The sequence below is a fragment of the Nothoprocta perdicaria genome, unplaced genomic scaffold, assembly GCF_003342845.1.
Source record: "Nothoprocta perdicaria isolate Ctin4 unplaced genomic scaffold, notPer1 scaffold_105, whole genome shotgun sequence".
NCBI classification, from domain to species: domain Eukaryota; kingdom Metazoa; phylum Chordata; class Aves; order Tinamiformes; family Tinamidae; genus Nothoprocta; species Nothoprocta perdicaria.
This window is the reverse complement of record NW_020454150.1, coordinates 1,559,776-1,583,595: the sequence shown is the minus strand read 5'-3', so window position 1 is coordinate 1,583,595 and position 23,820 is coordinate 1,559,776. Positions and strand designations below refer to the sequence as shown.

The window sequence follows — 23,820 nt, the reverse complement described above, 5'->3', positions numbered from 1 at the left end:
TTTATTTTACATGACATTCTAACTCTGAACGGGAGCATTATTTGAATGTAGTCAATATATACAGGTGTGCATATATATATTTATGCCTGTGTATGTATATATTTATAATACGTATGGTTTTTGGTTCCAGTAATTAAAACAAACTTTCTAAAAAGGCAAAAAAAACCCCAAACACTCTTCAGGTAAGCTGGAAAGCAAGCCATTGTATTTACTCTGTATTTACATTGTATTTATTCTGTGTTGGAATCACCAGTGCTTGACTTGTGGGCATGGTGCTGTGGTGGAAGGCTGTTGTTTGCATTCCTGGTGGTTGCTTGGAGGTCAAATATTTAGAGTTCTGCAGCTGTTTATTAGTTCAGAGTCATGATGCTCTTTTCTTTCTGCCTCTAGATTTCAGAGGTACAGAAGCAAGGGCCTTTCGTAATCTATATGAGTTGCTAAACTTGGGAGTAAACTTTGGGAGTTCTAAGATCCTGGGATTTTATGTCCACCCCATCTTGAAACAACCTCTGTAACTTCAAGCAGTTGATTAGGTAACTATATTTCCAGTACTTGGATGTCTCTTAATTTAGTGGTCAAGRGGTTAGTAAATAAGAAGACTATGGACTGCACAGGGCATACATATGAGTGAATGAAAGGGAGCAAATTTAATGCCATGAAGTGCAGAGTCTTCTTTATCAATGCTCCTTTCTTACACTGATACGATTTTAAACTTGTTCATTTGCTTTGGCTCTGGGCTGGGAGCCTCACTGGGCTCTAGTTGACATATGGAATTGAATTTATCTCCAGAAAGGTTGCAGTGGCTGAGGTTTTGTTTCAAGCAGGGTTTCAAGCAGGACTGAAACTTCAAACGGTTTTCTATGAATAGCATAATATCAATAAGAGACTTTAAGAGGGACATGAGAGAAAAAGAAAAGGAAATTCTGTAAATCTTCAAATAAGCCTAGAATAACTAGAAAATCTAAAAGAATATTTTTCAACAATATTATCATCTTAGTTTTCAGTGAGTGGAAAGAAAACAGTAACACTGCTGAAACACAAATCTGCAAAGGCAGAAGGAGTGGTAGAATGTTGAGTATTTTCCCTGTTAAAAATGGAAAAATGAAACTAATAAGCATGCTTGGATGGTATGTGGTGATTCTTATCCCTGTCACATGTTCTCATGTATTTTAAGATATTTCTTTCAATGTGTAACTGTTCTGTCTGTAAAGGTGGTGAGATCTACTCAACAAAGACTATATCTGCATTCCTATAAACAGATAAACCAATTTTTTTTGTTAAGATAAATGAAAAGTCTTAGAAATATGTTATTTATCATGCCTGAGAAAATCGAGATAATAAGAAAGAAGCAATAGAAAGAAGCTGTGAGTTGAAAGAAAACAGAAGAAAATGAAACTTAAGTCGTGTTTTGGAACTAAAAGTTTAAACCAGCATTAACTGTAGTGGAAATGAAGATTTTAGGGTACAAAGTATTAACCAGAAGCACAGTTAGGTTATGAAAAGTAGAATTAATTAGACTTATTTCAGCAGTGTTAATGGAAAAGAAAGGTTTTAAAGTACAGCCTTTGAAGTAAAAGTTTGACGGGTAAGGTGCTAAGGAGAATCTTGCAGRTTTGTTTTGCAGTAGAAGAGCAGCCGAGTGCACAGCACATTGCAGCGGGGAGCTGCGCCTGCAGGCGGGCTGGAATCGCAAAGCCGAGACCAAAGGGCCCTTTATGGGGGAATTAGGAGAATTCTAGAACACGACTGAGTTGGAAATTAAGAGAGTGGAAGATTACAAGTGATAAAGTATCAGTAATCCTAAAATAACCTGCTCTACTGTTTTTCCTAAGTGTATTTAAAGAACTGTAATATATTCTTTGAAATATCTGAAAAAGGTGAAGAGGAGTACCAAGAACAATACAGAGGTAACAAAGGAGCACTCACTAAAGCCAGTGAGACTAGGATGTTTATGCTCACGTCTTCCAAGCATATGCTGATCTTGAAAAGAGTGAGAAAGAGTCTTGAAATGATTGTGGCTTGACCTACCTCACGTTGGGAAGGAGGAGGGAACAAAAGTGAGTGACTTATTTCTAGAAATGACAGTAACATGAGGTAGAAGGAGAAGATAAAAGAAGTGAGATTGCAGTTTAGCCTTTCTTTAATGAGCTTAAACTAACAGTGAATTAGGTCTTGGAAATATTAATTTATATGATGAAATAGTGACAGAAAGAAGTGAGGAAGACAGAGACAGAAAAGAGCCTGTATAGAGGGCGCTTGGGGGAAWGAAATAATTTGTACCAAAGAACAGGAAATTACTCCTCTGGAAGGAGAAAAAGGGTATTGCCTGAAGAAGAAAAGCAGAATAAAAATCACAGTTCTGCTCTGATGCTGTGTGTTTCACAGTCCATCCTTGTTAGGCATTTACTAATCTGCTTTTCTTTTTCCACTTTTGTCTTTCTTGGGTGAAAACCAATTATGCTGGAAAAGAAAAGATGGGTAACCAGATCACTCTGGGTACTCCTAAGGCCTTAAGGAAAAGCCTAGTTGAAGTAAATGTTTTTTCCTCTTAGTCTTCAGTATTGAATGGAAAGAAAAGAGTCRAGAGAGAGGCAGGCTAAAAAGAATGGACAGAGGGTGGGAAGGTTAGTGCTAGAGGATTTTCATCTAAAGATGTGCCGATTTATAAATATGTGAATTTTTCATGTATGAAGGACTTGTTTTCCATTTTATTTCTAAAATTTGTATTTTTAAGACTGTTTATTTGTGCCCTTTTTATCTCTCTTGTTTAAGGAATTTAGCTGCTGAAGAGCTTAATTCACTGATGAAGGGGTTTCAATAATTTTCTACTTTGCTGGATCAGACAACTTCAATTTATCAGACATCAATTGCTAAGAATTGCTTAATGATGCATTGGAAAAATGAGTAGTAGAAAGAGAAACTGAATTGCTATAACTTAAACATTAGTTTCTATTTTAGAAAAYAACTTTCCTGCTTGATTATCTTGGTGTTGTATTATCCTTTCGTAGACATATATTGTTTTACTTTGTTTTTAAAGTTGAAGTTACGATGCAGGCTCATGAACAGGGAGAAGTGGGGGTCTCGAGTTGAAATTGCAACAGGCTGCTCCTCTGACCTTTACTTGTCTCATTAAATTTTTGCTTTATATCTAGTATGATATGTGACATCTTGCTTTAATCTGAGCTCTTACAATCCCTCCAAATGATTGGATCCATTATATTAAATCTATAAAATATGCATACATGTAACAGCATACAGTTCATAAATAATGTAATGTTTTAGAGTTCTGCCAACAAACTAAATTCAGATTTGTGAATACAATATTTTACTGTTCCTAAGCCTCTTTGTGTAATTTTAATTAAGCCTATGTGCCTGTCTAGTCACAGGGACTGATCTGGAAGGAAGGTGGGAGGGGGAAGTGTTGGTGGTTTTTTTCTTTATTAATTCACTTTTTTGATTTTTTTTAGTAGTAATGCTAGTGATTTCAAAGCATCTAAAACAGATAGTTTGCATGTGCAGACAAGGAATGTATTACTGACCAGACTGTATTTGCATGCTTTATATTATTGTTAATTATTTGTTTGCTGGGTTTACAAGTCCAGTCTCTGAAGCTTCATCTAACTTGAGTGTCGCTCTTAGCTTGCAAGTGTAACCTAATGGCATTTTATAACTTGAGTCTTAAATAACAGCACATCCTTGTCCACAAATGTGGCATGTATTCCTTTTTGTTCTTCTGAAAGTAAGAGTAAAGAATGGCACATGCTTCATGCTCAGAGTAGTTCCTCTTGGTTTCTGCTATTTCTAGCTTATTTTCATATTTCATTTAACAGCCCTGCTATGCTGTGAATCTAATCTAGTCATTATGGAGAGCTCTATTCTGTCTCATTCATCCTTGAAAGAATTGTAAAACTCTTGTTACGCATTTTTTATTACTAGAATGTAGTGTAAACTTGGAAGAATGTAGCTTGACACATTTCACGTTGAATTTGTAGGACTGGGAGATAAGGGGGAAACATCTTAAGATACGATTCTTGAAGACTTCATTCAGATGCTCTTAGGACTTCACAAGACTGTTTTTTATAATATCTCAGAAAATAGACTTCATAGCCTTTATTCTGCAGTAGTTATTGTTATGTTATTGCATGGTTTTATTTGTGATGATATGATATTTTTGCAAAAAAGCTCAATATGAGTTTATTTACTTTTAATAATATGTATAATGTTATGGCTTTTAAAATGAGGAATAAAAATATGATAAACTAATACAATGATAAATTATTTTGAGCATTTTAGTCCCGTAGTCTTCTGTAGTTTATAGGGACATAACATTTTCCCAACATCAGGCTTAGTATCTAATACTGTTATAATTTCATCCCAGTTTTTCATTCCTCAGTGATATATAACTGGAGCTTTTACTGTAAAATGCTTGTGCTTTTTAGCTTTTTAAAAAAATGACAAATCTGTGATCATAATTTTGAAAAATGAGATGATTCATGTTTGTTTCTGAAAAGAGATATGAGTGCTAAACACTTGGATGGTTTTCATATTTTTCCTGTTAGGAACTTGATATGAAATTAAAAATATTTGCCCACTGATCATGTTTCATCTGAAAATGATCTATAAAGGTTATTTAAAAAATATAACCTGTAATCTTGTAAACAGGGAGTTGCTTTGGACAGGATAGAGAGCCTTTCCCCTAGGAAGATTACATGCAAGTTTGGAAATTTAGATATTATGCGTTAGCTGATTGGGTACAAATACTAGAAATACTCTTGTAGTATTTGTGAGACCTTCCTAGATTTTTCAAAAACTTAGCGAAGATCCCCAGAYCTTTAGCACTTCTGTCAGTTAGAAAGTCTTATGGCCAACAGAAACAATTCCACAAAGCATCAGAATCCCATTTTCCCCATGGTAAACTCTGAATAAGCAAGCTTCTCTCAAGTCCCAAAGGTTAGTTCTCTGATTTCAGTATTGAGAAGGAAGCCCATACTCCTGTGGCCTGTTGGTGGCATTTGACACTTTATGGGTACASCTTTGAAGTACCTAATAGGAGCAAGTTATGCCACAGTGTGCTGAGGGAACTGCCTTTTTCAGGTTCCTGATAGCGAGACCTTTCCTGCACAGTGACCCTGGCAACGTACTGGTATTGCAGCTTACAACTCTCTGTGTGTATACATAGACGTATGAATGTATTTTTGCTGAATACCAGCATGGTCAGAAAGTTAAGTTCTGAAGTTATAGCTTTTTCAATTTTTCAGATATCTTCCAGTGCCAGTTTTTATCATCTATTTCCTTCTTAATTAGGCAGTATCAAWTAGATCATTGTCAGACTCCAGTGTACAGGTGCTAACTGTTTAAGCATTGTGGTATGTTATCCCTGTCACTTATCCCAACCATGTCACTTTGGCATGGACTCGAATAGTTGGCTGCTGCCCAGGTGGACTTGTAATTTGAGGGACCAGAACCACATCCTCTTATTTATTTGGGTCTTGTCCCTGGCCAGCATTCTCACAAGGGCTGAAATGTAGAACATACAAAATCATTTTAGAGAAACAGGCAGCTGAGTAATTCTTTTTTTCTGGCTTAAACGAATATAAACTCACAATTTCCTTAGATCTTTCAAACAGAACCTTCAAACKCTTCTTTTTGATGTGTTTTCATGAGCTTTGGAGTCTGTATGCAGCCTCTGTTCATTCATCCAAAATTCTAATTTGTTTAAATGATTAAAAAACTGCTTCCATGTTCCAGAGTCGTCAAACATCAATCACCCGTATGAAATCAGAAGACACTACAAATGGCAGCAGTTGGCTCCTCCTGGGAACAACCCTTAGGCTGTGAAATTCAGATGCCTGCTGCTTGATTCGGCTTCTGTGCCTGCTTGGCCGTGTTAGCACCATATTTTGGAGCTGTAACATTTGTCATTTTTTTCAAAACCAACCAAGGAGTTGAAACACAGTTAGCATGTAAGCTACTGTCCAGCTGAAAGAGCTGACCTAAACCTGATTGGGTTTTGGTTTTCCCGTGCACTGTTTGCACATCTAATTGATGGACTGTGCTATATATGAGAATGACATGCGTTTGTGTTCCCCAGTTTATGCTCAACCTGAAAACATCCTTTTTTTTTAAATTTTTTTTTTTTTTAAATTTTTTTTTAAGATAACACAGTGGTGCAGGCTGGGATATATCCTGCAGAAATAAAGAACTGGAAATATCAATGGGCTAGATGTAGAAGAGCACCTCCGTAGTGTCAGGCTGTGAACCCTCCAGCCTTCTGCGCTCTGAGTGGCAATGGGACTTTGTCAGAACCTTTCACAGCAAAGTCTATGCAACAAGTGGCTAATAGCTCTATGCTAATTCCATGACATTTAGTAAACTTATTCCTACCAGTTGACACTGGAAGGAGAATGATTGCTCGATTTGGCAATTTCAGAAGACAGGATAAATCCCTGCGTTTCACTAATACTAATTTGTCAYGCTACTTGGGCCTTGGAATCCAAGGAGCCCACTTATCCTTAGTAGCTTGATAAGTTGCATAACTACATCTTTAGCAATTARTTAATGTTAAGCGATATGATACAGTGGGGAGTTAATTGCCTAACACTAAACTATGAGGAATTTCTTGCACATCTCTAAAATATTTTCTGGTATAAATGTACCATTTTTTTCATAAGGCTACTGAAAATCTTACTGTTAGCTTAAGACTCTGCTCTGCACAGATATGGAAATTCATATACTATATCTGGACATATGCTTTCATCAGACAGATTAAATTATATTTCTTGCACATTTATTATTTTCACAGGCTGGTATGGTCTTGACTTTGGCGGATGCTTGATGACTGATGAGCRCTCTTTTTGACAGACATTATTATTATGGGTGCAATCAAAGGAATAATGAAAGAAGAGAGGCAGCCTTTCCAGAATCATGTTTATTATTTGGATCTCTGAGCTGTAGGCCAGATATTGCTACTGTCACTGACAGTGATGACCAATCTAAGCTTGGTAGCTGTCTTCACGAGAAGTTGTGTCTTTGTTCCATGAGTTGTTTTTTCAGAATAGTCTTGCAGATCGCTGCTTTCTTCTTCATGGTAGTTAGCATTCATGTGAAATGATAGAGGATTATCAAATTTTGTCAGCCTGCAGACATGAAATAGTTGTATGTCTCCTTCAAGTACATGCTGAGAGCACTGTCTAAAAAGCTCGTGAGAAATCTGAGCGTGAATGAAAAGCAATATACAGAGGCTGAACTCTGTCAGTGTGGAAATAATGCCAACAGAAGGATGAAATCTTCACTAAGAGTAAATAACTTAAAATGTCTCAGTTGGTTAAAAATGGAACAGAACTTGTAATCTTMCCCAGCATAGGAGAGAGCTTTTAARGCTGTCTTCCATTGACAGCAGCCTGGGCTGTTATTTTGACGGAAGCAGATCTGGCTTTTGGGACTTGCAGGCCTGTTTACTCCAACAGCCGTGTACTTAGAAAATACCTAAGAAAATACCTTAAAACATTTTTGTCAGGTCCAGAATATGGCAGCTGAAAGCTGAGAGCCTCATTTCTAATGCTCTGGACACTCCATTTGCTTGCCATTACCTAATGAAAGCAGCTCCGGAACTGGGTAGTAAATTCCAAAGTCTTTCATGTGCTGATTGGTCTACCTGGGGGACAGTTCCTCCTTGAGCAGTTGCTGTCATCTTTAGAAACTAGGCACCTATTAATAACAGCTGCAAAATCTGGAAGAAAGAGCCAAATTCAGCAACAGCAGAAAGGAGTTTATCAGTATGTACTCTAACTTACACATCCTAACAGAGGACAAATGAGTCAAGTCAATGTAAAACAATGTATTTTATGAGCATTTTATATTATTTCTGGTGATGGCCTAGATTTTTCCTCCTTACCAGCCCACAGGAATTTTCTTCCAAAAGAAATTAGTGACCTCAGATCTTATTGCCTTCTGAATCATTTGCGAACTTTCACCAGTGACCGTAAATCCAGAACATAGAGGAGGGTGGATGGAGGGAGAACGTGTGATTTGCATTGACAGCTTTATTTTGTATAGATGCCATAGTTATATGTGGCCATAAATACTTGAATTTGGAAGGCAGATTATTTTCTTATAGTTCTCTGCCAGAGAGGAACTTGCAATTACCAAGTTGGCACAAGTGTCTGGAGTTTATAACAGTTGCTTGCCCTGCTTTTGCCCAAGGCCTTTGTTCAAAAGTGTATCAGAAATATGAATGAGACAAATACTTTGATTCCTTCTCCCTTTCTATCCTTTTGCAGTGCACCAGAATCTGATGGAAATTACTGCTCCCAAGAGCACTGGCTGTCAGAAAGCAGTCATCATTGATAAAAAGCATGATATGGAGTATTTGTCTTCTGAATCTGTCAACAGCATCTTTGAGTGTTAATTTATACATGGAGGTATATTAAATGTAAAAGCTTAATAGCTAGTTTGCTACTTGCTTCAACCATTTTAACTTTTTATATGAGACAACTTTCTTTCAAGTTCTATTGTTATCTAAAGGAAGAAAATAGTGGATGATATGTTAGAAACCTTTATCAATAGTGACTTTAGTCAGCTTAGAATTATACTGAAGCACATACTGAAGCCATGTAATGGCTATGTGACTCCTCCTGGTAGATGTACTCCTTCATGTTTTATCATGCAGGAAGAAAACACTAAAACATAGTGGCTTTAAAAAGAGGTATACCCTTTCACTGGAACAAACTATGGAATGAGAGAATAGGATGCAAAAATCATAACTATTTTACCTTTGTGTTTGTATATTTGCTTCAAGTCTTTTTATCATGCTCTTTTGAAGTTCAGATTATGATGATCTTTTCTGCTCGTTCATTCTCATGAATGGTGATGCCTTTTTTGGTAGCTTTTTATTTTTATGTTATTTTATTATATTTCTATGTATAATTTTATGTTATGTTATTTTTCATTTCTCACATTCTGTGGAATTATATAGATAACTTGGGTAATTACAGATTGTAAGCTGTATTACTTAAAAYTGTCTTAAGAAATTACAGAGGCATCTAAATATATGCAGTATACAGTATATGCAGTTTACTCTTTTAGATTTTAAATACTGCTTAAATTATTTAAAGCCATTTATAATCATTCATACTTGGTAATAGGTGTGCACAATGCCATCTGATAAAAGAGGAGAGGCTTTTGTGTTGTAATCTCACATTTTATCATGATTTTTGCTTCTTGCATACTACAATAGAAATGCCTACAATGAGATAGAAATCAGTGTTTCAGGACACTAGAGGRTACTCAAAAAAAATGTGTAGATGTTAACAGAAATTTGATCCCATTAGTCTTTTACATTTTGTGCATACTAAATGGAAAGTGTAATGCCTAAATATGCTATAGGGGATGATTAAAAGTATACAGTTATGTCCTGGTTGAAACTTGAAATGATCTGGTAGCTTGCTTATTATGTGTAGTGCTTAAAAAGGTTTAGAAAATTGGAGGTGGTTTCTTACCTTTTAAAGTACTTCCCATCTTGTTGCAAATTTCAATTGCAATAGAAAAGGCCATAACAACTTCTAAAGTTTTATTTAAGACACAGAATAGGAGATCTGATTTTGCAAAAGTGCTGTGTATCAGCAGTTCTGAAATATTTTATATTCTAGCCAGAAGCATAACATAATTGATATTTATATTATTGGATACAGTAGCATTCTGTGTGCATCTTTTTGCTTTAATTTTCTCCTTGCCTGTAAAATCATGTTTTATTTATTGTTTGCATTTTATTCTTAATCATTTTTGCTAATGTAGTAAAAACATTGAAATGCTATTGTATGATTAGCAATTTTCCACTATATTAATCCAGTGTTAGATTATACTGTGTGTTGACAAGAATGATTTCCAGTATGGTAATGAGGGAAAGTTATTAATGTGTCTGGGTATGTAGCAGTTTCTTAAYTGTGAGATGGAAAAAATATATGATGCCATAATCAATTGCTTTAAATTGCTTTAATGGCAGATGTTGCATAGTGACAGGATCAGGGGCAGAAAAATGAAGGGATATACCCTCAGCATACTACAGTCTCCATAAAGCTCTTATGATTGTTTGTTGAGGGAAATAGTGTGCTTATTCATGGAATTTTTTTCCATAAATTAAACTGAATAGTAATATTGACAAATAAGGGAAGACTCCCTAATTTTAAACACACACACACACACACACACACACACACACACACACACGTATATGTATGCAAAATAGTTGTTGCTGAGAAGGCAGAAACTGAGTCGGGTCCAACTGGGAAAAATATTGTAAAGACCTTTAGAAATTATGGCTAAAATATATACTAGAAGAGCCACAGTATGAACTAAAAGCTATTGGCAGAAATAAAAGCTCTGCCTTATAATTAACAACCAGCATAGGCAAGATGCAAGTTAAAATGTAAACGATGCATCAAACACAAGATATTGAGTGCACCTTGATATTTAGTAGATGATGTAAGAAGTATTGGAGATATTAAAAAAAAATACATTTTTTTGGACAATGGACAATGTTTTTTCTCTACTAATCAAAACCAGATGTGATATYACTTTTAGAAATAAAACTAAATTTTACTAACTGCAAAACTACAGAACAGTTGGGATGGGGGAGGAACTTCTAGAGATTATCTGGTCATTGTCCTTCAAATTTGCTGAGAAGTCCCTCTAATTAGAGTGGTTTTGGTACTGGAATAAAAGCAAAATGACTTTTTTGGAGGTTCATATTTTTATATATCATATTTTCAATATTTCACTATCTCAGAATGCATAAATGCAATTATTAAAGGGAATAAAATGCTTTGCATTTATTTTTAGATTCTTATTTTACCTCATATAAGACATGGGTGTAGACAATTTTGTAGGTGCTTTAGAAGATTAGTTTTATGTTAAGAAAATTGCTCTCAAATTGAAAAGGCTCTGCTCCCTTGCGTATTCCAAATGTCAAGGAGTGCTGTCCCTGGGTTAAGTATCATCCCAGTTTTAACTGTAGGAGTGTCAAATTGCCTTCCGGATTAYCCTTAAGGGAACCTTGGGTCCGAACCATCACGATTCAAGTGGAGTTAGACAAACTTYAGCTGCTTTTCCCCAGGGTTCAGGTAATATTTGAGCGGGGAGCTCATCAGGATCACTCAGGGCTCCCCCATCTGCTGGGAAGCTCTYGTGGCCCCGATGCAGTCGGAGGTTGTTTTCCAGCTCTCTTCCAGGATCTTGGAATCCTGTTAAAATGTGCATGTGTTTGTGTATAGTCTCACAGCGTAGTGTTATTCAACTGCTACCAAATTGATTGTGTGTTCATAGGTCTTGAAATGGTCAGTGTTGTCTAGAATCATTGTATTTGAGTTGTCATGATAAAATGATTATTGCTTCTCTTGTTTTGTTGTTGCAAAAACAACCTGAGACTACAAAAAATCAATGGATTTAGTACTGTCAGACTTTTTTTTTCTTTTTCTTTTTTTTTCCCATTTGTTTTAGGTGTATATTATCCAACAGGAAATGAATGGAATTTGCCTTGTACCCTTTTCAAATCAACAATTTACTTTATGAGGTTGTACTAATGATATATTAGAGAATTTCCTCTGAAGGTTCCACTAGAGTGACTTGCATTTTATTACCCAATAAAAACAGTGAGGCTTCTATCAGGATTCTTACAATGGAGAATTTTACATAATATAACTGTCAGTTCAAGCCAGTATTTATGAACATGAGGGCAGTCCTGTGCTAAGTAAAGGATGAGCTTTCACTAATTTTGCATCTGCTACAATTAGGAGATAGATTTAGACTGACTTTATATAACTTAKAAAGCGGACTCTTTCAACGAAGCTGAAATGTTTCACCCGCCTTTGTTGCATGTTTAAACAGTATAAAGAAATGACATTTTTAATGAATGTGCCTCCAAATATATATATATATATTATTCACTGTGGTTAATTTAAGTGCACTTTTTTGTATCACTGATTTGCTTTTAGCAGAAGTAATAGTTTCTGTTCAATGAATCTATTTAAAACTCGTTGAAAAGCTGCTCATTGATACTCAGTATTTCCTTTCAGAAAGAAATAGCAATAGACTGAAAGAACATCGCAGATATCAGCATGACTTTCATCACTGCTGTGTMTTAACTAGTTTTGATTCTCAAAATATTTTTTTTTACCAGCCTGCCCTTACAGTTTTAGAACAACAAATCGTTCAGTATCCGATTCAATTTATTACTATGAAATTCATTTTCAGTACTGCAAATCAATTGGTTTTCTTTCTTTTTACCTCTTAAGAGGTACATTACAGTTATAAGATCGAAAGTCTTTGAGATTAGATGATCTGGAGCCACAGAYCGAAAAACTTGTCCTCTTGTATCAGGTGGATGAGTAATAGTACAGATACAGTGACATCTGTACTTGCTTCTTCCTCTAGCATTGATTTTTTATTATTTGTTATCTGACTTATTTAAAAGCCTATTAAAATAGTACTAAGCTGCAACTTTTCCTTAAGTTTTATATTTCAAGATGTACTTTAGATGGAAYGGCTTAAAGCAACAGCACTAATGAGATTAGATGTTTAAATACTGTAGTAGCATGGCTATTATGTTGAAAGAAGTTGATAGCATTACTCTTCATTATTGTAGCCTCATGTTTCAGTAATGCAGATTTGTTCCTCTTTTACAGTTTTATTTTGCCCATCCATATAGTTAACTATGCATCTCATGTTGTTGAATTCCTAGCTGCAGAAATAGAAGCCATTATAGGAACAGATGATCTATAATTAAGAGAACAAATGCTTATGAAGGCACACTATAAAGTGATTAGTTGTCTAATTTTACAAGCTTTGGTTTGTTCTTTTTTCACTCCCTCTAGGTGTTCCTTTCTCTGACAAGTGAAATATTGGATACTCTTTGTAATTTAATTTTATATATATATATATATATATATATTTGGGATACGTTTTCCTTTTTCAGCTAAAAAACTTGTAATGCTTTTCTCTTGGATCTTAGGGAAAAAGTTGATCTGTCTGGAGAAGTTCTGTAAACAAGGAGTGTATCAAGTTTATAATGATGTGCGTTAACCTTGACCCTAATCTTTGCACCCGCTGTTGTAAGTGACAGCACTTGGATCTTTGGATGATCGCATGGAAATGCTCCATTTCCATTTTGGTGGTCTGGTTGTTCTTCTACACTGTGATATTATTATATGTGGGTGGACACCTTTTCTCAGATCTCATAGACAAGAAATGAGGACACACAAAAATAACTTTTTCTCCCTTATGCCAAAGAATAACTCTTCAGCTAATGTGKAGCTTAATGTGTAGCTAAGAGTACTCCCAGTTGTTAATTGTCTGAAAGCTTTCAGATGCTCTAACACCTCTATGCTATCCTAAAACAAAACAAAAAGCTATGTTATATTAATGTGACTGGAGAGAGAAGTAATATTTTCCTTTGCTTTCTGAATATTCCTTTTCCTGGTTAATTACTCCAAGCTATTTTTCTGGTTAGCACTCCTTATAGACTACTGTAAGACGTCAAAAACATTTGAAAATAGTCCATAAAACTGTGCTTCCAAATTATGGCAACAGACATACCCAGGTGTTATGTAAATATGCGGGGGCCAATTCTAAATTTCATTTTACAGCAYTTATTCGAGAATCCCTCGAACAACATGAATGTTTCACGGCTCAAGCCTAAGGCTTGGTTTTGCTTGATTTTGATAGTTTTACCTTTATCCTTTATAGCTGTTTTTTATTTGTTTTTGGTTTTCGGTGTTTTTTCTAAGAGGTAATGATGCATTTTGACAAGCAGAACACTTGCTCCCTTAAATCATTCTTCCCAAACTTGCATCTCCCTGTGATTTTTCTCTATYGCAGCACTTCTGTGAAAGTATCCCTAACTTGACTTCTAGGGCACCTATTACCTCATACCTGGCTTTGGATTTCTTTATTTAATTTTGTAATGCTGTCAGTGACAGAAGGTCTATCCCTACATGTCCATTGTATGAATTACTCTGTCATAGGGCCCTTGGGAGAACCATACTATATTTGTCTTTTGGCAAGGATTTTTTCCTTAGTTTCCTGTCATTAGTTTCTGACCGTTTCTCTCGTTGTTGTGCAGGCGGTGCTCATTTGTCCCCTCGTTGATCTCCTTCAATACATTAAATAGTTTTCAGTCTCTTCTACCACAGCCAAAAGTTGAACACAATTCTTTGGTAACTTTCTTCATTTGTCCTGAGATGAAACTAATGTGTGTGTGTGTGTGTGTATATATAAAAACATATAATATACATACATATATACGTGTGTGTATATATATATATAAATATATACTGCCCTCCTGCAGTAGCAGGGGGTGAATTCCCACGTGCACGGGGGTCACACAGGAGCCTGGCAGCCTCCCTCGCTGCTCTGCRCATCCGTCTGGGCCATAACAGTCCTGCTGCTCCCCGTCACAAGCCTTAATTGTCGTCTGGTGTGTCCCATTTGAGTTCAATTATCAGCTCTTACGGGGAAGGAACCCTGTTAATGTTTGTCTGTGAAGCACTGGGCTYATTTTTAGCACTCTGTAAGTAGTGATCAATTTTCTTTTAGGTTGTGCATTCTGGTTTATACTAAATCCCCTTAAGAAGGCAGTAATTTTTCAAGAACAGCCATACTTAGTGTGTCTGTTATTGGTAATTCAGTAAAAACCTATGGCAGTGGCATGCAGTTTTGACAGTTTTGTTTCTTAACTAATATCTTCGAAAGAAATCAAATTTGGTATTATTTGTGAGAGCGGGGTAATATTTACTTGTTTTATTTGTTCTAGGAAGCAATGCTTTTTATGTCCCAATTAAAACAATATTGGTTTTTCAGTGCATGCAGACAACGATCTCATTTTTCTACCTTCCTAGAAATCTATAGAGTATAGAGATCCAGATGACTAAATGCAGCCTAACAGTAGTCCCCTGGCTAGAAGGTCCCTTACTGTGGCAACTGGACCCTGCTTCTCTTCTCATTCAGCCCAGGTTTTGGTTGATATTAGGCATTTTTGTTTCCCTTTTTAGCATCTGCACCAGCATATGAGGAGCTTCTGCTTCTTGACCCTTCTTCCTCTCTCACTTTTTTGCCAAGTATCTTCTGAGCTATTTAGGTTTCTGGAGATCTCGGAAAATACCTGAACTTATGTTGAGAATTCTGGATATATATTGGGTGCAGAAGTGGCTGATTTTGCCTGATTTCTTTTAAGACTGAACATGAAAGAAAACAGAATGTTTGAGAAAACAGAATGAGAAATCAAATTTAACGGTCACTGTTCTTTAAATCACATATCCTGGTGGCAAATAGAAGAGTAGTGTAGTTTCAGCTGTACTGGTTCACAGAGCAGAACAGCAAACTTGCATGAAAGATTTCATGTTCTCCACTGTTTAAATACTCAGAGAAACGCACAGAGCCCTTGAGCACCTTGCTTGCATAACAGATATTCAGTGCTTTTGTCTCAGATAAGTTTGTGTAGAAGCTGGAGTTGACCTGGTGCTTTTGAACATTTAAGCCAATTTGTTTAATATATAACTTCAGGGATGTTTCGTGCAGACTTGAGAACTTTGATAGGTCTGTTGTGGCACTGAAACACTAATAAAAAGCAATTTTAGATGAGTAAAAGTGTTTTTAAAAGTTAAGTTTCTTCCTTTTATGGATTAAAAATGTGACTTTAAGAATTGTTATAGAGATGAAAGCTCACTACACACACAAAATAGGTTCCTAAATGTCAGTTGTCAAGAAAAGATGTTTCTGGTGTTATCAATTCAAGTGAAATATATCTGTCCCATGACTACCGAGATATAGCTCTCTGCCAAGAGCTAACTATAGTTCTTTTTATTCCCAAGATGTGTTTGTGCTTATTTTTCTTCTGACTTGCAGTGTGTTTTGGGCTATATTTATTAAATATTTGCTTTGGGCAGGTTTCCATTCAGCTTCTTATCAAATGAAGCATTTGTTAGGTGTCCTGCTCTAACAAAAATGCAATATCTGCAATTAGTGTACTCATTTACTGTCCTTTGAAGCACCCATTGCAGGAGAATACTCCAGTATTATTTGTAATTTTCAATTCAGGTGCAACAACAAGGAGCTGTCATGGTATGTGTTTCAGAAACTGATTGGTTATTAGTCTTTTAAGGGTCAGATGAAAGTAAATTGATAAGTTTTAGGGAGATTAGGAGGTCCCCCCTCCTAATTTAGTTTTCAATTTTTTAAGTCAAGGGAATGATAAATGCTTGCTAGGAAGGGCTGTAATAGAATAGTTATTTCAAGTTGTTCTTTGGAATTTTCATATTATCTTCATGAATATCTATTTCATTTTAGTCCATTTGCATTGCCTGAAGTAAGGTCACTGGCATAAGCCATTAAAAAGCATATCTTGATTGCCAACAAAGGTCAGATATTTAAACCAAGTGTAAGTAAATCCTGCCATTTCAAGATAATAACAGTAAAATTTTCTATGTTTTATAGATGGCTAATGTTTGTGAGAGAGGAAGTTTAGTGCAGTGTAAAATTGCCAACTAAGAAGAGAGGATGACTCCGTGGAGTACTGTGTGTGAATGCATTTGAGTAGAAAACATATAGTTTTATATTGTAATGAATAAAATTTTGCTTGCACATGAAACATGGTTGATAATGACTATTATTATTTTTCCATGCAATAAATTGTGTGATATATCCTTTATTACAGCCATACACTGGATTGATGCACTAGTAATCTGCTACAAATAAAATTGTCTTGATTAATATAATTCTTGAATGTTTATGTAGTTGTATATATTATGGCTTGTTGCTATGAGATCAGTTGCTCAGAAGTTAYGTGATATTCTGGCTTGATAGGGCACTGAAGCTGAATTGGTAAAATGATGCAAGAATGATGAATGAACTAAGAAATGATGGAAGAAACAAAAAMCAGACCTCTCATGTAAAGGGATCTCAAGAATCAAAGGTCAAGAGAGGCAGACGTAGCTTGCTCTGAATCTTTCAACATTTGTGGGTTTACATTAGAAATTTAAATTTAGCATAATCTAATCTTGGTCTTATTAGTTCAGGATTTTATCTTGAATTGTAGAAATCACACTACATGCAAACATTTAAAGACACTTTATGAATGCTAAATATTTAAATACTTTGAAGTTAAAACAATAAGGTCGAGGGTACTTGCATAGTTTACTGCATATTATGAGCACTTGCAAATAATTTGGCTGCTGGGCAGGTTTATAAGTGATCAGGCTGAGATCCTGTCCATTATTCTCCTGGGCCCAGGAGATGCAGACTGTGTTTGTTTGCTTTTTCCTYTGAAAGTGCTTGTTAGTTAAAATATTCTGGATAATTTCACTTAAAGAAATAGAAATTAGCATTCTGTTTACAAGTAAACCTTTAATTGCCTGAAGGTGGTATTTCATTTCATACAGACAGGATAGGATTCAGTCTAGAGCTGTGGCTGCCTAGATTGCTGCACGGTTGTGGTGTGATAATAATGAATGCTCAATTGTATGCATGTTTAATACTATATTCTTTCATGTTGTCTGCGTATGGTATGCGAAATCTGAGGTATGATTGAAATTTTCYATATCTTAAAAATAAATAAATAATTATTGAATAAACGTTGCAGACCTGAAGCTCTCCAGGTGCCGCAGGCAATTATATTCTGTAATCCTATTCACAAATTTAGCAACTTCACCTCAAATCCAGATTGGTTTCTTCTCTATGATTTTTCAGCAAAGCAGTTGCAAGGTAAATAAAATATTTACTACATTATACAAACCTACACTGTTTCAGAATCCTGTTATAAATTGCTGTCTCAGTTTCTGAGATCATCTTGTTCTGTTCAATTTTTACTAGCCTTCTCTGAAAAGAAGTGACCAGACTATAAAAAGTATTCCAGTTACTTAATGATGTATTTATATACACGGGGACACACACACACACACACACACACACACACACACACACACGCTTATTTTACAATGGATTTACTGCTTCACAGACTATACTTGAAAAACTTTTTTTGGAAAAGAAATATTTTTAAAAGGTTTTTTTTAAGTATATTTTTTTAAGGCATGTCACATTATGGTTCATGAATGTGTGCAAGTATTTCTCCAACAAATAACACTCTGTTTTATATTCAAGATAGTTACTAGATTTGCCTGGATGACCTTCTACTTCRTGCTATGATGTTTCTTACAATGTCCATTTTTACATTTGAGTACTTCTTGAAGTCATTTAATTCTTCTGTGAGGGTTTTCAGATATTCATCTTTACTGAGCTTCTTTGTAATTATTTCTAATTGGAACTGTTCTTTAGGGCCTGTCATTAATGTAAATGATTTTTAAGATTTGACCTAGGACTAATCCTGCATCCTGCTCCAACATTAACTTCCCTGAGTTCTGATGATTCCTATTTCAGCATAACTCATTGCCAGGCACCACTGCCTATTAYTTTTGTTGAATTCCCATACTGCTAATTTTCATTTCTTCTGCTTCGTTAGTAGTTTCATGTGAAGTATTAAGTCAGATATTCACTCAAGTCCTAATCTACCATATAAAAAAAAAAAAAGAGAGAGAGAGAGTCAGATTTGTCTGGCGTCATCCACCCTTAGGAAGCCCACATGGCATTTTTCCCATGTTCTGTTTACCTCTTGATGTTTAGTACAAAATTCAAGAAGAGTGCCCCTAATCTTGTATGATATTGAGGTCATGTTCCGTGTCTTCATTTATCTGCAACATATTTTATTGGGGAAATAATAATTAATAAGCACTAATATAACATATTACTGCTGATGATGTGGGAGCCACTGACATCATTGTGTGACTTTCTATCCTAAATGTTCATGATGTTCAGCATAGACCCAGTTGCTGGGCTGGAGTGGTGGAGTCAAGGAGGAAAAAAAAGGCATGTGAAGTAGGAGGGCAAGTTTTAGCAATTGCTGGGTACAAAGAACCCAAATGGTTGGAATCCGTGTGGATGAAGCACTGGAGCTGGTGTGAGCTGGGCGAGTGGGAGTGTGCAGCCAGGGTCAGGCAAGACAGGATAAGTGATGAGGAGCTGCAAACTTCTCCCAGCGTCACCTAGACCTGCACATCAGATTGCTCTGCTCATCCCTTAGCCAGCTTTTTCCACAAAGATGGATGATTGTTAGGACCAGTTTAGCCTTTGAAGTCTTCCAGGGAGACTAAATTTAATCTTTCACCGTAAACTTTCTGTGCTTTCTCCTTATCCAAGCGATGGTCTGGCCGTTTTTCTTAATGAGGGGAGGCACTGACTCATTTCCTTAGGTATGCAAATACATCTTGGTTAGACAAGGTATCATTTCCTGCACTTGACTGGCCACTAAACAACTTGGAGTAAAACTGTCTCCCTTTTCCTTTAGTGACACGCATTGGATTATGAAGTGTCTTTTGAAAGAGGATCTTATTTTCTCTGTCAGTTTGTACGTTAATAGACACACATAGTATAAACACTGAGGCAGAATATATATGGATATATATGTAGCTTATGTAGCTTGTTATTACTCCTCTGTCTGGTCACTATCAAGAGCTAATTAAGTATGATGGAATGATTTTTGTGTGTGTGGGGGTAATGTATCCCTGCACTTTTTTTTATCAGGAAGGTATTGAGAATTAAGTATATGAAAGAAGACAGTTTTTGAGCCATGGATTTCAGTTTCTTTATTCATTTACTTCACTACTTTTGATGTTTTGAATTTACTTCTGTGGTTTTAGTTGTATTGTAAATCAAACAAAAATACTGAAAATGAATCCAGTTATATTGGACTAATTTAGCCTCTGCTAACTCGAATGGATTTAAGGCAGGTTTTGCATATTTTCTTCTGTTGTCTTAAGATGACAATCGCTGTTAAGCATTTAGCAACAACATCCTACCTATTCTGAAGCCATATTTAAAAATAATCATTTCAAAGTAACACTTCAAAATCGGTCCTAGAATTCTGATGATTGTTGARGGTATAAGCTAATATGCAATTAAGTTCAGTGTACTGAATAAAATTCATATGAGACATAGTGGAATTCTTAAATATAATGTTGTGTTTTTAGATTGATGTAGTAGCAGAATCATTAAGCGAGTAATAAAAGTGACTTAGAAACCCTGAATTTTATTGTCCTGTGATGCACCTTAGGATTTTTCAGGGATTTTTCAAAGTTGCAAGCAGCTCTAACATGTTAATTTCCATGCCTTTTCACTGGACTGCCGGCTGAAATTTTTACTGTTTCCTACCGTTACTAATGTAGGATGGATTACTTAAATTGGGTTCTTATGCTACACTAGGATCTGAAAAGCCACACTTAAGTAACCAAATCAATGGGAGATTTGCATACTTAACAGTTTCAAGCACATCACAGTCCAGTGATAATAAAAAGGATATCAGTGTAAAAATAATATTGATTATAGATCTTGGCCAACTGCTGATGTGAATGCCTTTTACGTGTACTCTTTATTTTAATAATTCTTAGTAGTATTGCAGTTACAGTAGTAGTATATTTTATTTTCATCTTTCTAATGAATCACACGACGCCTTTTGGAAAATCCACTGCTGGAAATCTTCCATCTAAGACTCTTGGCCAAATGTAGTATTATTATTATAAAGTAGGTGTAACTTCCTTTGCCAATCATATTAACTATGATAGCYGAATGGAATGCCAAGTGCTGGCAGCTGTTTGTTCTTTTATTCACTGTTTTTGATATCCCTTGCTTAGTCATTAGTACTTGCACAAACATTTAGCAGGCTAATGTGTCAGCTACGTATCAGCTATAAAAGTATTGTTGGCAGTCTTTCAAAGAGACTTCTCTTTTGTGGTTGAAAGAATCCAGTCTTATATTCAGTGTTTTAAAAAAATAATTCAGGTTTAGATTATACTAACTGTAGCTGTAAAACTGAACATAGCTATCACAGTATTTATGAAGTATCTAAAAACGTTTTAGAGTTAATTTATTGAGCGAACTTTAAAAAAAAAAGAAAGGAAGGAAAAAAAGTAACTCCAAGAAATCTAAAGCCACAGTTTCCCAGGCTGCTTTATAACTCTTGCTTTACCCATGCTCTAGACTGAGGACATTAAAAAATAAATAAATAAATAAACTAAACAAAACAAAACAAAAAAAAACAAAAAAAAAAAACCATGGAAAGAAAACATCAGGAAAGTGGCAGATGAACTTATTGTATTAACCAAGCTAAACTCAGGGTCAAACTAATACATGTAATGGCTTTCGTATGTAGGATCTTATGACAGTTTAGTCAATTTGTTTCTTAAAGCATCTTTCTCTTATACTATTGCAACTCTCCTTTTCCCACTGCCTAGTAGGTTAAGGGATTGGGGATTTTCTTTTACTCTGATTTTGTTTGTTTGTCTGGGAGATACTTTTATCCATGTATCTATATGTTGAGCTATTGATTTGTTCCTTAGAATTGTTCCTGCAACTTTTGTCCTRTCTTAGGATTCTTCCTTTCCTTTGAAGTTACAAGTTGTGCTATATACCATTTTCTGAACACATTCAGTATTAGGACAAAAAATTTCCTCTTCATTTTTTTTTTCTCTCAGCAGCCCTCTGATTAAAGAGGTCTGTTGTACAAAAGAAGCAGCCAGGGTAGTTTGTAGCAGTTACAGTGACAAGAGCTGCTTAGAGGGACGATACCTGCTTACAGTCATCTCCAGTGTGGAGATGACTCCACTTCAACTCCTGGAACCTGTGCCTCTTCTGTGCCCTGTGGCAAGAAATGCAGTGTGTCATCATGGGGTCTCATATGTACCTGCCAAGTTTCTGTACTGTGTATCTAAAATAGCTTATTGCCACTAAGACAAACATGCATTACTCATCAATGTTAATGGGAATTATGCCTGCATGTCAAGAGAAGAACAGCTCTTTAGGGCACTTAGAGATTAACTGAACTGTGTTTGGTTCATTGATTTCTGAAATGTGATCATTGGGCTCCAGGAATACAGAGAACATTTCAGTCACGTACACTGGACACGGCACTGTCCATAAACCTATTGATTTGCTAAGGCAGAGCTATTAGAAAATCTGTTAATTTTTAGATAACTGATGTGAAGTTTGTTGGATGTATGTCATCAGAAAAAGAAGTGATTAGTGATTCTGTGAGACTAAAAGGAGAAAGGGTTTATTTGTTCAATTAAAGATGGTGAAAGCAGAGCTTTATTGAGGCTTCTTTATAAAGGAAAATCTGATAACCATTTTTGGCATCTAGGATTATGTAAGTCTGAGGTGGTGGTGATTAGTTTGCCTAACTTTCATTTAAATAGGTTGATAACTTCTGTTAAGAAATAAGTTATTTGTTATATCCTTTCTACATTTTTGCTTGATGATAATAGTTATACTCATTTTTTCCTGTTCTCTGTATGACAGTCAGATAGTCACATGTAACTGGAGTTCTTGTTTCCTTTTGCTCTGTTCCAAGCCTGGCTGGATCCATTCAATTTAGCTGCAGAAAACTGGTGCTTCTGTTGGTACCAAGGGAAGGAGCTGGTGTCTCAGAATGATGTGTATCTCGGGCTCTGTGTGTTTGGAAAAAGTCATTTCATCATCCAAATACATGGCATAACTCAGGTTTACAGATCCTTGTTGATAGACATTAAGATAAGAACATGATAAACAGTACAGATAATACTTTATGTGCTAACAGTGTTTACCTACTGTAGGAGAATAGTGTTTTGGCTAATTTGGACTATGCAGATTCTTTTTTCTTCTTTTTTTGGTATGTTACAGTACAATGCAGTAAATGGTAGAGTTTATTATCTGCCATCTTTTTGATTGAAGTGATTTGAACTAAATTTCAGGCTTTCTCTTTCACTACCAAATTTTGCGAATGGAAGATTGCTTCATCTGTCTTATCAAAGCTGACCTTTTTTTTCTAGTGTCTAAGTTATACTGGAGACAATGATTATATGTATTTTATGTGTGCTGATGGATGCAGCAGGGTTTTATATGCATGCCTGGGAACAAATTATTGCAATGACGGAATAAATTTTCCTTATGTACTAGTAATAATAATTTGGTTTTCTTCCAAGTAAATATATTTACTTACTGAAATTTAAGGAGACTTTGTCTTAGAGCAAAAAATTGTTCAAGGCAGAACAATTTGAGATTACTCTCCAAGTAGCAATGCTAGTATTTGGGGTGATGTACTGTTCCAAACAGAAAACCAGTATTATTGCTGGGGAAACAACTATATGAACCTCCTCTAATACTGACGACCTTGTAAGCAAGTAAATAATTCTGCTCTGCTGTAGAGTTTCTCATACAATGGCTGTTTATTGTGATAAGGCAGATGTATCTTAAAAGGTCTTTAATAGTCATACACAGAGAGTAGTATAATTTCTTCTCTATTTTGAAGTAGTTTACATCTTAGCAAGACACGTTTCCTGTTGAGAGAAGTTTCATGTGCACAATTAAACTCTTATTTTCGTAAATCAGCTGATTTCTACATATTTAATAAAAGTTATCCTGTAAATTGCCAGAATTCATCCTGGACTATAAAATCCTCTTGGAAGTTTCTCTGTTTTAGTTCTTCCTCAGTGTGCAGAAGTGCAATGGGCAGATTGCTAAGCTTGGTAGGTAGAAACTGGCAGTGCTGTGGACTGACAGTGTAATAACATTTTAAGAGAGCTTTTGATTTTCCCTTGAAGGAGTTGAAAGTGTTTGAGCTCAGGCTTGTATATTAAAATATTTATTATTATAAGCTGATTTTTTTTAACATCTGGAATTTGCTATGTGTATGGTGTCCGGTGGGGATGGGGTTAGAGGAGTTTTTTACAGCTTCCTACATGGATATCTTCC

At 35.6% G+C, this 23,820-nt stretch overlaps 1 protein-coding gene across 1 annotated transcript in view; it reads left to right on the top strand.

Annotated features, from left to right (window-relative positions):
- Nucleotides 1–23,820, top strand: part of ADK (adenosine kinase) — a 231,582-nt gene that overhangs the window by 52,657 nt on the left and 155,105 nt on the right. The gene's annotated exons all lie outside the window — the stretch shown is intronic.